Raw genomic sequence first — 12,746 nt, 5'->3', positions numbered from 1 at the left:
GATTTGCATTGTTACATTAGCAACATGGGTTCCCAAACCCACCAACTCACCAACGTGAGAGGTGGCTGCAACTGGCAATACTTCACAGCCAAATAAAATCCATCTCCAGTGGATCCCTGTACAGTGGTGAGTGGTGGGAAGGGGGCCATGGGTAAAGGTTTGCCCTGGGATGAGGGGGTTTGGTGAGACGGTCAGACATGAAGACAGAGGGTGACCTTCAGCAGCTCACTTCCAAAAATCTGGTCCAAAAGTTTGGCACTGAGTACCCAACAATGATCGATCGCCTTATGAGGCCCCAGACAAGCCTCTTGGTTGCGGCTTTGCAGCCTTCAAGAAGTTTGAGAGAGCTCAGTTAGTTTCATTACATCCTTGAGCCACCAATAAATTCTGATGGGATCAGGGATAACTAATTTCAAATAGTGCATGTAGTTTCAGAATGAAAGGCCAAAATGTATCGGTGCAGACTTGGAGGCTGAAAGGCCTGTTGCTGTGCTGTATTATTCTTTGTTCTTTTCTATGAATGAGGCAAATTGACATCCTGCTCCTCTGGACAAGATTCCAGTATCAAACTCATTGGGGAAAGTCTGTTCCAAGTGAAAGTGAACCAAGAGGCCCAGGTTCAAGTCTTATCTGCCCTAGAAGTGAATAATGACACCTCTGAACAGGTTGATTTGGGAATTTTTGAAAGCTCATTGTGCCCCAGACTTAATTGGGGATAGTTTCCTGATGGCAGGAATCTGATCCGAGTGCTCCGATCCAATTCTACAACTTGCAACTCTGCACCTTCCACCCCCACCCCCTGTCATCATGCCCATTTTGAAAGGCTCCATATTTATCTGTTTACAATCTCCAGTGGTTAAAAATGATGACGATCAGTAAACAATGAGCATCTCCAATGACAGTGAACCTAAATAAACCCTGTTTGCTTTCGAGCAGGGAGGCTGAGACCACACCCCATTGTGGTGTAAAAGATGCATAGACAGCATGGATAGAAAGCAGCTATGCCCCTTAGATGAAGGTTCAACAATGTGGAGGTGTAATTTTAAGGTGTGGGACAAAGGGAAATTTAGAGAGGATCTGAGGAAAAACAGTTACACCCAGACTATGGTGGAAATCTGAAATGCAATGCTTGGGAGGGTAGTAGAAGCTGGAAATCTGACAGTCTTTAAATGTACTTGGGTGAGCACTCATAACATTCAGGGCTATGGGCAAAATGCCGGAAGCTGGGACGAGTGTAGATTCAGATTAGTTTTTTTTTGTTACAGACTAGATCCACTGAAGGGCCTTCTGTACTCTATGATTCAACGATTCTATATATTTCCTTGACATTGAGCAGCTTCAGCATTGCTGAATCACTTCAACATTAACACCCTGTGGGTTACTGTTGACCAGAAAATTTACTGAACCTATAACATATATATTGTGATGACAAGATGATGTCAGATGCTGTGAATTCTCTGGTGAGTAATCTGTTTTTGGACTCCCCAGAGCCTGTCCCCGTACGACACACAAGCCAAGAGTGTGTGGTGGAATGCTCTCCATTTACCTAGATGACTACAGCTCCAAAAACATGCACAAAGTTTGAGGCTATTGAAGACATAGCAGCTTGAATGACACCTTATTCACCATCTTCAACATTCACTCCCTCTACAACTAGCACGCAGTGGCAGCAGTGTGTATCATTTACAAGATGCACTGCAGTAAGTCACCAGGCTCCCTCTGACAGCACCTTCAAAATCTGTGTCCAGAAACATAGGAACAGCAACTGTTGCTAACTGTTCTCCACGTCACTCATCAAACTGACTTGGAACTCTATCACCATTCTTTCATTGTTGCTGAGCCAAAATCTGGGAACTCTGTTGCCAACAGCTCCATTGGTTATACCTACACCAGTCTGATTGCACCAGTTCAAGAAGGCAGCTCAGCACCACATTCCCAAGAACAACTAGAGATGAGCAATGTATCTGAGTCTTGCCAGCAATTTTCACATCTCAAAAACGAGAAAATAAATATTATGCCACTTCAATTAGCTATTCAGAGTTCATTTCTTGTGCACAGGTCCAATGTTTTGAAATGTATCTGCACAGTCCAAACTCACATTACTATTCAACATGTTTGACATGACACACCTCAGGGGTCAGTGGGAAATGATCTTTTTGACCTGAAGTAAGGACATCACATTACACTTCACGTTTCCTCAATTTGGTAAACTAGTAGGGAATTGATCCAATTGTAGACATTGTTGGTGATGCTGTTAAGATACATTCATTCATATAGCTAGTCATTATATGAATAAATGTAGTGAACATGAATACATTTTTGTTGAATGTACAAACCTGTCAAGGAGCTATTGTGATGTCATGGGAGTATTCCTACTGCTGGGCCAGAAGGTCTGCATCGCAGTCCCACCCTGAAATTGAGATATCTCATAACATGGCCGAACAGGTTGATTAATTAGCTTTTCTTTTTTAATGTCTGTTACAGAGCCATAAATGCTGCACACTGCTTCTCACAATCCTTGCCTAATTTTGCTTCAGCATCACTGGGGAGGCAATGTGTAGTGGTAATGTCCCTGGAATTGTAATCCAGAACCTCCAGCTCATGTTCTGGTGAAAAGGTTCAAATCCTGCCATGGCAGATGATAAAATTTGAATTCAGTGACAATTCGGAATTAAAATCTAGCCTAATGCTACCATGTAACCCATTGCCTAATACCATGAAATCCCATCTCGCCCATGAATGTCTTTTAGGGAAGGAAACCAGCCATCCTTACCTGATGTGGCGTGACTCCAAACCAGCCACACCCACGTCCCTTAAAGAAATTGATTTCACTCAACATTCCCTGTGAACACATGGACCCTGAGGCAGCAGAGTAATACTTCTTCTTCATTATGTGTTCATGGGATGTGGATGTCACTGACTTGGGCAGCAGTGACAGCCCATCCCAAGTTGCCTTGTAGAGGGCGGTGGTGAGCTGCCTCCATGAACTGCTGCAGTTCAGCTGCAGTTCATAGGATTTTGGGATGCTCACGGTTTCTTAGGGAGGGAGTTCCAGGATTTTTGACCGAATGATAGTAAAGAAACAGGGACACAGTTCCAAGACCTCCTCAGGGTCCCTGTTAAATCTTTTTATTCTCACCTTAAACCTGTGCCCGCTTGTCTTGGACTCCCTTCCTCTGGTGAAAAGACCTTGGAGGGGAGCTTGCAGGTGGTGATATTCCTGTGAATCTGATACCTGTGAATCTGTGATAATAAAGTGTGAAGCTGGATGAACACAGCAGGCCAAGCAGCATCTCAGGAGCACAAAAGCAGACGTTTTGGGCCTAGACCCTTCATCAGAGAGGGGGATGGGGTGAGGGTTCTGGAATAAATAGGGAGAGAGGGGGAGGCGGACCGAAGATGGAGAGAAAAGAAGATAGGTGGAGAGGAGAGTATAGGTGGGGAGGTAGGGAGGGGATAGGTCAGTCGAGGGAAGACGGACAGGTCAAGGAGGTGGGATGAGGTTAGTAGGTAGGAGATGGAGGTGCGGCTTGGGGTGGGAGGAAGGGATGGGTGAGAGGAAGAACAGGTTAGGGAGGCAGAGACAGGTTGGACTGGTTTTGGGATGCAGTGGGTGGAGGGGAAGAGCTGGGCTGTTTGTGTGGTGCAGTGGGGGGAGGGGATGAACTGGGCTGGCTTTGGGATGCGGTGGGGAAGGGGAGATTTTGAAGCTGGTGAAGTCCACATTGATGTCATTGGGCTGCAGGGTTCCCAAGCGGAATATGAGTTGCACCACTGCACCACACAACCAGCCCAGCTCTTCCCCTCCACCCACTGCATCCCAAAACCAGTCCAACCTGTCTCTGCCTCCCTAACCTGTTCTTCCTCTCATCCATCCCTTCCTCCCACACCAAGCTGCACCTTCATCTCCTACCTACTAACCTCATCCCACCTCCTTGACCTGTCCGTCTTCCCTGGACTGACCTATCCCCTCCCTACCTCCCCACCTATACTCTTCTCTCCACCTATCTTCTTTTCTCTCCATCTTCGGTCCGCCTCCCCCTCTCTCCCTATTTATTCCAGAACCCTCACCCCATCCCCCTCTCTGATGAAGGGTCTAGGCCCGAAACGTCAGCTTTTGTGCTCCTGAGATGCTGCTGGGCTTGCTGTGTTCATCCAGCCTCACATTTTATTATCTTGGATTCTCCAGCATCTGCAGTTCCCATTATCCCTGTGAATCTGTGAACTGGAGAATGCCTTTGAAAGCCTGAAGGACTAGGATTTTCATTCCTGTGAGGCGTTGTGCACTTAGCACTGATTTCTGCAATCTCCCACTTCTCTGTTGCCATTGTAAGAACACTGCAGTAACAGCCTTAAAATATACTTGTATGTATGATACATCTTGTGTGATACTGACGTTTCTTTTACACTGAAAACAATGACGGTGTTTTAATATCTGAGAAGTGTGATAAATCATTTAATTGTGTTTATCACTAGCTTGCTTCTCTTATATTACAGGGGATACATACTGTGGTTCCACAAGGTGTTAAGAAGCTGCTTCAATATTTAATATTTCTTCAAAGACTTGAGTATTGAAGGATTGTGGAAAAATGGATTGATTTTAAATTGTACACAACAATCTGAATTAGGTTTTTTAAAACAGTCACTGAAAGGCCTTTGGAAATTGACGATGTTCTATTGAGACTTATTGGAAGCATATGACATATAAACTCTGTGTTTATTGGAGATCCTCTGTTGAGGCTGTTGGACTAATATATGGCTTTCTGTTTGGAATTCTTTGAGGAAAGCCAGCCAAAGGACAATCTGTTCTGCTAGTGTCTCCTGTTACTGAAACATGTTGGCTGTGAAACATGATTGTTCTGGATAAGTATCTGGAACAACCTCTCAATATTCTGGTTCCTGAGCACGCTTTGTCGGACAAGATTTGTAGAAGTAATCATGAGTGATTAGTGATATGATCATCAGATCAACACTCTAGAAGATTCTATGCCTTTTCATAGTTACCTTCAAGAATGCCACCCATTGGCCAGAAAGATTTTTTTTAAGTGAATCCCTACAGAGAGAAATCCATTTCTTCCTCCCCTGTACCTGAAGTGCATTCAGATTATTTTGAAGAACAAATGTTTTATCAACAAATTGCATATGTTAATCAATTTGGCATCTTTGTTCAATGGGTTTTATTTCATAATAAATCAATTATTTTGTGCTCATTGAAAAAAAATTTGATGGATCTTTTCTTTCTAAGTATAATATCGAGAAATTATTTGACTTATTATATCAAGGCTTGAGTAAAATATTGTTGTTACCTTGGAACAATTGGAGTGAGAACAACAACACACTCAATCCATCTCGGTTATAACAATGGAAAATGCCATTTTAAAATCAGTGAACCCGAAAGCCCACAGGTCTTAGTGAATTTGAAATAGCCAGCAATTAACGGAGATGCAATTTGAAATGGTACCCTCTTGAATCTTGGGAGAGATTTGTCTTCTGCAGTGGTGCAGACAATGGAAATAATACCGGACACTGTGCATAACTTGTGTCAGATACTGCACCACCTCTTTTGGGCCAGTACATGGAATAAATTTCTATTCCAGATTGCATTTCCCATTATTGCCCTTCTTTACTTTTCTATAGGGACAGGCAGTTCTTGAATTTATCCCCTTACAAACCAATATTAGGAATAACGGCAGGATGAGGAGATAGTGATGTCTACTCTCCTACATAGATGCAATACAACCCTGGCAGTTCTTTTCTGTGATTTTCCTGCCAGTATATAGGACCTAGATTGATTGGAGCCAGTTGAAATTGATTCTTGCTCTTCTAAAGTGAAAATCATCTGTTTGGTGTGACTCTGGTGAGTAGTTAGGCCTTTTCTATTCTTAAACTTTAACAGAGTATAAAACTGGGGGATAAAGTTAATCAAGCATAGAAAAGGGAACATAAATAAGTGAATAATATAAAGAATTAAAAATCATTATGGATGGCAGGACAGGTGATGTATCAAGTCTGCAGCTTGTGGGAACACCTGGATACCATTCTGACCCAGGACAAATATGTCTGCAATAAGTGTTTGAAGGCAGAGCAGCGCCTTCTCAGAGTTTATGAGCTGCAGGCTGAATTACAGACACCGTTAAGCATTAGAGATGGGGAGAGTGGCCTGGATTCTTTGTCCTACTTAGAGTAGGGGAGGCGATGGCCTAGTGGTATTATTGCTGGACTGTTAATCCAGAGACCCAGATAACGTTTGAGGGGCCCAGGTTTGAATCTGACCACTGCAGTTGGTGGAATTTGAATTCAATAACAAAACATCTGGAATTAAGAATCCAATGACAGCCATGAATCCAATGTTGTTTGTCAGGAAAATCTCATCTGGTTCACTAATGTCCTTTCAGGAAGGAAAGTGACTTCCTGACCTGGTCAGGCCTACATTTAACTCCAAACCCACAGCAATGTAGTTGACTCTGAACTGCCCTCTGGGCAATTAAGGATGGACAATAAATGCTGCCTAGCCAGTGATACCCTCATCCAGTTAATGAGAATAAAGAGAAAAAAAAGGCTGTTTGATTTTTTCTCAGTGGTCAGGGACGCGAATGCAAATAAGAGCTGTAGTTGTCTAAAAGGCCTGAGGTTTTCCCAGCCTGTTTGGCTGACATTAGGGCTCGGGGTGTTGCTTGTCTGGTGGCAGGAAAGAAACGTCCAGTAGGAGGAGGGCGATCTAGTAGTCAGGGTCCATATCCAGTGAATAAGTAGAACTAGGAAAGCGGTTCTGTACAGCAAATATGAACAGCCGAGTCCTAAATAAGGATCAGAACCTCAAAAGCATAAAGTTAGAGAGCAGAGTATGAATGTCAGAGACTGCAGTCCCGAGATGATGATTCCAATTCAAAGGCTACTGGAACTAATAGGGAAAGTGAGGCTGTGCCATTGGAGCATGCTACATCTGAACCACATGGGTAGGTGCACTTGAAAACTGCATAAGAAGGGAATATAGATTGTTTTTAACTAAATAATGGGGTAAGGGATCAAATGTGGAAAGATGTGGTATGTCAAAGAGTAGAGACAGACAAGGCAGGAAGATAGTGACATAGGAATTGATTCAGATCATGGCAGGAAGAGACAGAGAGGAACAGAACAAGGAATTTTCCATCAAGACAGACGTTACAAAGATAACAAAAAGACAAACCTCAGGGCTTGGTATACACACTCAAACAAATAAATGTGATCTGGTAGCCACTATGGAAATAGGGCTGCAGGAAGTCAAGGATTAGGTCCTGAGTGTTGAGGACTATATAATATTCAAGAAAAATAGGAAGTTAATCAATTACTGTTAATCAAAGGTGGCATTTGTGCAATAATTAGAGAGGACTTTGGTTCAGGAGACCAGGATGTTGAATCAGCCTGGTTGGAAATGAGAAACCGCAGGGCAAAGAAGCCACTAGTGGGAGTATTCTGCAAGGCACCTAACACTTATTAAAATGTAGGGCAAAGTATACAAGATAAAATATTGGGTGCTTGTGATAACAGGATTGGAAAAATTACTGGTGATTGTAAATGGGGGAAATCAGATTGGGAATAGCAGCCAAGATGAGAAGTTCATAGAACCATAGGAAATATGCAACATATGCAATATGATTCAGCCATCATGTCCATGCCGATCCAAAGATACCCTGATGCACTCTCGAATCCTATCTTCCTGCACATGGCCCACAGGCCTGCAGCTTACTGCATTTAAGGTGTAAATCCAGGTACATTTTAAAAGAGTTTAGTGTCTCGGCCTCCATAACAAACTCAGGTAGCAAATTCCAGTCACCCACCACACACTGCGTAAAAATGGTTTTCCTCACACCCCTTGATCCATCTGTTACTTATCTTTAATCTATGACTGCTGGTTTTTGAACTCTCAGCCAAGGGAAACGGGTTCCTCCTGTCTACTCTATCTCTACCCCTGACAGTTTTTTATACCTCAATCATGTCACCCTTCAGTTTTCTCTATTCCAAGGAAAACTACCCAGACTCTCCAATCTCTCCTCGTGGCTACAATTCTCCAGCCCTGGCCACATTCTAGTAATATTTCTCCACACTTTCTCCAAAGTAATTATTTCCTTTTTGTAATATGGTGACTAGAACTGCACACAGTACTCCAGTTGTGGCCTCACTGGTGTCTAACACAGGTTCATCATTATATTTCTACCTATGAATTCTGTACCTCTGCCAATAAAGGGTAGCATTCCATATCCTTCTTTACAGCCTTTTCTACTGATACTTTTAGGACCTCAGTAAATGCAAGTCAAGCTCTCTCACTTTGTCTACCCCTCTCAGTATATTCCTATTTGTTATGAATTCCTTTTTTACTGTTTGACCTTCCCAAATGCATGATCTCACACATATCAAAGTTGAATTCCATCTGCCAGTTTCCTTCCCACTCCACCAACCCATCAGTATCAATTTGGCGCTTGTAGCTATCCTCTACATATCCACTACATGGCCAATTTATGTGTTTTCTACAAATTTTCTATTTGTGACCCCACATTCAAGTCTAGACTGTTAATGTACAAAACAAACAGCAGGGTTCTTAACACAGAGCCCTGCGAAACACCACTTGAAACAGCTTCCCATTTACAATGGCAGTCATAACCATCAACCATTACCCTTTGTTTCCCATTACTAAGCCAACCTCAGATTCAATTCAACACATTACCCTTTATCCCATGGGGTTATTTTTATCTTTCTGACCAGACTGCCATGAGGGGCCTTGTCAAATGCCTTACTAAAATCCATGTAGACAACATCCACTGCAGCACCCACATCGATCCTCTTTGTCACTTCTTCAAACAATTCCATCAAATTTGTAATGCATCGCCTTCCCTTGACAAAACCACACTGACTATTCCTGACTCGTCCATGCCTTTCTCAGTAACAGTTTATCCAGTCTCTCAATAATGATTCGAACAATATGTCCACCACCAAAATAGGATTAACTGGACAATAATTGTTTGGCATTTCCTTTGTACCCTTTTTAAACAACATTAGAACTACATTTGCAGTTCTCCAGTTCTCCAGCACCTCACCTGAGTCTAGTTTGGAAAATAATGCTCAGAGTAACTGCTATTTCCTCCCTGAACTCCATCAATATCTTAGGCCCTGGTGACTTATCCATTTCCAGGATTCTACCTCCTCTAACACTTCTTCTCTTTTCATGATTATTTTATTCACTATTTCACACTGCTCCTCCTGGATTACTATATGCACATCATTCTTTTCCTTTGTGAATATGGAGACAAAAAAGAATTCATTTAAAATTCTTCTGATATCCTCTACAACTTCACACAAGTTCCCTTGTTCATCTCCGATAGGTTCCTTTTCTTCCCTAACTTTCCTTTTGCTCTCTATATACTGGTAAAACATCATTGGCGTTTCCCTTATATTGCTGGCTAATATCTTTTCAGTCTCTCTCTTTGATTTCCTTTTTTTTAAACTTTATCCGTTACTTTCTATACTCCTCAAGGCTATCTGCAGTCTTGAGATTTTTGTGACTATCAAAATATTTCTTTTTCTGTTTAATCTTCCCCTGTATTTTTCTAGACAACTATGGGAATCTAGATTTGGCAGTATGATTCTTATTTTTGGAGGGGATATGTCCGTTTTGAGTCTGAGGGATCTCACTTTTTAGTGCCTCCCACTGTTTATTACTTTTTTTTGTTTAGCAGACCTGTTCAGTCCACTTCAACAAAATCACTTCTTAGGCAAATTTTACAAAACTTTCTCCAGTTAAGAGCTTTTGTGACTGATTTATCTCTTATCCTTTTCAATAATAGTACTAAATCTAACTGAATTTTGATCACAATCCCTATAGTTGCCCACAGTCACTTCACCCTCTTGTTCATCTTCATTTTCCAAAACTAAATCCAGAATTGCTTCTCCTCTCAATTAGCTTGACATGAATCCCCTTAAAAGCTGAAAGAACAGAGAATGCTGTAAATCTGGAACAAAAACAGAAGTTGCTGGGAAAGCTTAGCAGGTTTGACAGCATCTGTGAAGAAAAAGTCAGAGTTAACGTTTTGGGTCTGGTGACCCTTCCTCAGAACTTCTACGATGCTGCCATGAATGCCCCTTATATTGTTTGCACCCCAGTTGACATTGGGTTAGTTAAAGACTTCTACTACTATTGCCCTATTATTCATACAGGCAGGAATTTCTTCTATCTTCCTGTCACTGTTTGAGGGTCTGTCGTGACTAGTCTTGTGACTATCCCTTTGTTAATTCTGAAGGCCAACCCTTAAAGCTTCAGTTGTTAAACTATTTAGTATCACTTAGAACAACTGCGATTGATGCTTTAACCAATACTGCTCCCCCTCCTTTTTTTTGTCACTCACTCTAGACTGTCTATATTCAGGGATTTTGAGATGCCAATTTTGCTCCTCCTTTAGCAAGGTTTCCATTATAGCAACAACATTGTGCTAACCTTGTGTCTATCTGTGTCCTTTGTTCATTTGCATAGTTTGTAATATTCCTTACATTTAAATATGAACAATTCAACAATGTCAATCCTTTTTCTTTTGTCTTTCCCAGTCACTGACAACGTCACTAACTAATGTTCTACTTCCTGTTTCATGATCTGCATCATCTAAGCTCACATATCAGTTTCCTCCCTCCCACACTACACACCCCCTCCCCTGCATCCCTGGCCCCAACCCTGCCACACTAAATTAAAACCTCACCAATGGAAGCTTCAATGGTCTTGACAAGGTAGGTAAGGAAAGGATGTTTGCAATTGTCTGTCAACTGTATAAAATTAGGACACACCTTTTCAGGAAGGATAACCTTGCAGAGAGTTGTGTTATTTGGGAACCTTTAGCCCCAGGCAGCAGTGGAGGTAAAATCATCAAATATTTTTAAGACAGAGGTGGATTGAGATAAATTTCTTGCCTTGCATAAAATTGTTGGTATGAGATAGGAATGTGGAATTTGAAATGTAAACAGATCAGCCACAATCTTGTTACGTCGCAGAGCAGGTTCAAGGGGCTTAATGGCCGACGTAGAGTCATACAGCATAGAAACAGGCCCTTCGGTCCAACTCATCCATGCTGACCAGATATCCTAAATATCGTCCCATTTACCAGCATTTGACCCATATCCGTCCAAACCCTTCCTATTCATATACTCATCCATATGGCTTTTAAAAGTTGTAATTGCACCAGCCTCCACCACTTTTTCTGGCAGCTCATTCCATACATGCACGACCCTCTCCATGAAAAAGTTGCCCCTTCAGCCCCTTTTAAATCTTTCCCCCTCACCTTAAAACCATACCCTCTAGCTTTGGACTCCCCCACCCTGGGGTAAAGACCTTGGCTATTCACCCTATCCTGGCTCCTCATGAATTTATAAACTTCTTTAAGGTTATCTCTCAGCCTCCGGCACACCAGGGAAAGTACCCCAGCTTATTCAGACTCTCCCTAGAGCTGAAACCCTCTAACTTTGGTAACATCCTTGTAAATCTTTTCTGAAGCCTTTCTAGTTTCACAACATCCGTCCAATAGCAAGGAGACTAGAATTGTGCACAGTATTCTAAAGGTGCCTAACCAATGTCCTGTACAGCCTTACAACTCCTATACTCAATGCACTGATTATCAAAGGCAAGTATACCTAACTGATTGCATACATTCATATGTGTATCCCTGAACTGACACCACGAAAACAGGTTGTCTAAAAATTGCTCCTTTGGAGGTTGCCACAAATTGGCTGATCACATTTCCTGCATTAGAACGGTGACTCCAAGTATCAAGCTCTTCACTGGCTGTATAATACTTTGAGACATCAGTCATATTCTACTTATTCTATCTATCTATCATCTGCAATACTTTCTGACCAGGGAGAAGAAAACTGTGCAGAAATTCAACAACATAATTCCAATTGCAGTTTGATATTACCAATAGCTGACAGAATAATCAGCTCTTTGCTAACTTTGGACAGCAAAAAACAAAAAAAAAAATTGGCTTATAAAGATTCACGGTGGTCAAAACCCTGTGAACTTTTGGACTCTGCATTTCACTAATTGCACTTATACAACATTGTGTATTAAAAACAATTTGTTCTCACAATTTTGATTCATCATGACTTCATCTGATTAACATCTTACTTCACAGCCCAAATAATACTTTGCTTGTGCCTTATATCGAGGCATCAAGATTTCAAGCAACTGCTGTTCGTCAGGCAAACACAGCAGTGAGACAGTTGACCAGTCAAGCTATTTCCCTGCTGATGCTGCTGGGGGTTGAAACACAAATCAGAGTCACTGGAGAAAACCTCACTCCATTTTGAGATGCACCAGGGATGTTTTGTGTCCAAGGGAACCATCAAGAGCAAGCATACCAGACCACTAAAATAAAAGCCAAACTCTGTTGCTGCTGAAAAACTGTTTTTTTGAAATTCATTCACCGGATGAGGGTGTTGCTAGCTATGCCAGCATTTATTGCCTATTCCCAATTGCTCAGATGGCAGTCAAGAGTCAACCTCATTGTTGTAGGTCTGGAGTCACATGTAGGCCAGGCCAAGTAAGGAAGGCAAGATTTCCCTTCTTGAAGGACATTAGTGAAGCAGATGGGTATTTTTTTCTCCCCTGACAATTAGCAATGGATTCATGGTCGTCATTAGACTCTTAATTCCAGATTTTTTTTTTGAATTCAAATTCCACCATCTGCCATAGCTGGATTTGAACCCAGGTCTCCAGAACATTACTGTGTCTC

At 41.9% G+C, this 12,746-nt stretch overlaps 2 protein-coding genes across 2 annotated transcripts in view; one reads left to right on the top strand and one right to left on the bottom strand.

Moving 5' to 3' along the window:
• Positions 1-12,746, top strand: part of gabrb3 (gamma-aminobutyric acid type A receptor subunit beta3) — a 511,154-nt gene that overhangs the window by 3,213 nt on the left and 495,195 nt on the right. The gene's annotated exons all lie outside the window — the stretch shown is intronic.
• The window catches only part of gabra5 (gamma-aminobutyric acid type A receptor subunit alpha5), a 115,415-nt gene that overhangs the window by 35,858 nt on the left and 66,811 nt on the right, over positions 1-12,746 (bottom strand). The window lies entirely within an intron of this gene.

This window comes from Stegostoma tigrinum, chromosome 6 (genome assembly GCF_030684315.1).
Source record: "Stegostoma tigrinum isolate sSteTig4 chromosome 6, sSteTig4.hap1, whole genome shotgun sequence".
NCBI classification, from domain to species: domain Eukaryota; kingdom Metazoa; phylum Chordata; class Chondrichthyes; order Orectolobiformes; family Stegostomatidae; genus Stegostoma; species Stegostoma tigrinum.
The sequence above is the reverse complement of the archived record's forward strand: the minus strand, read 5'-3'. Positions and strand labels throughout refer to the sequence as shown.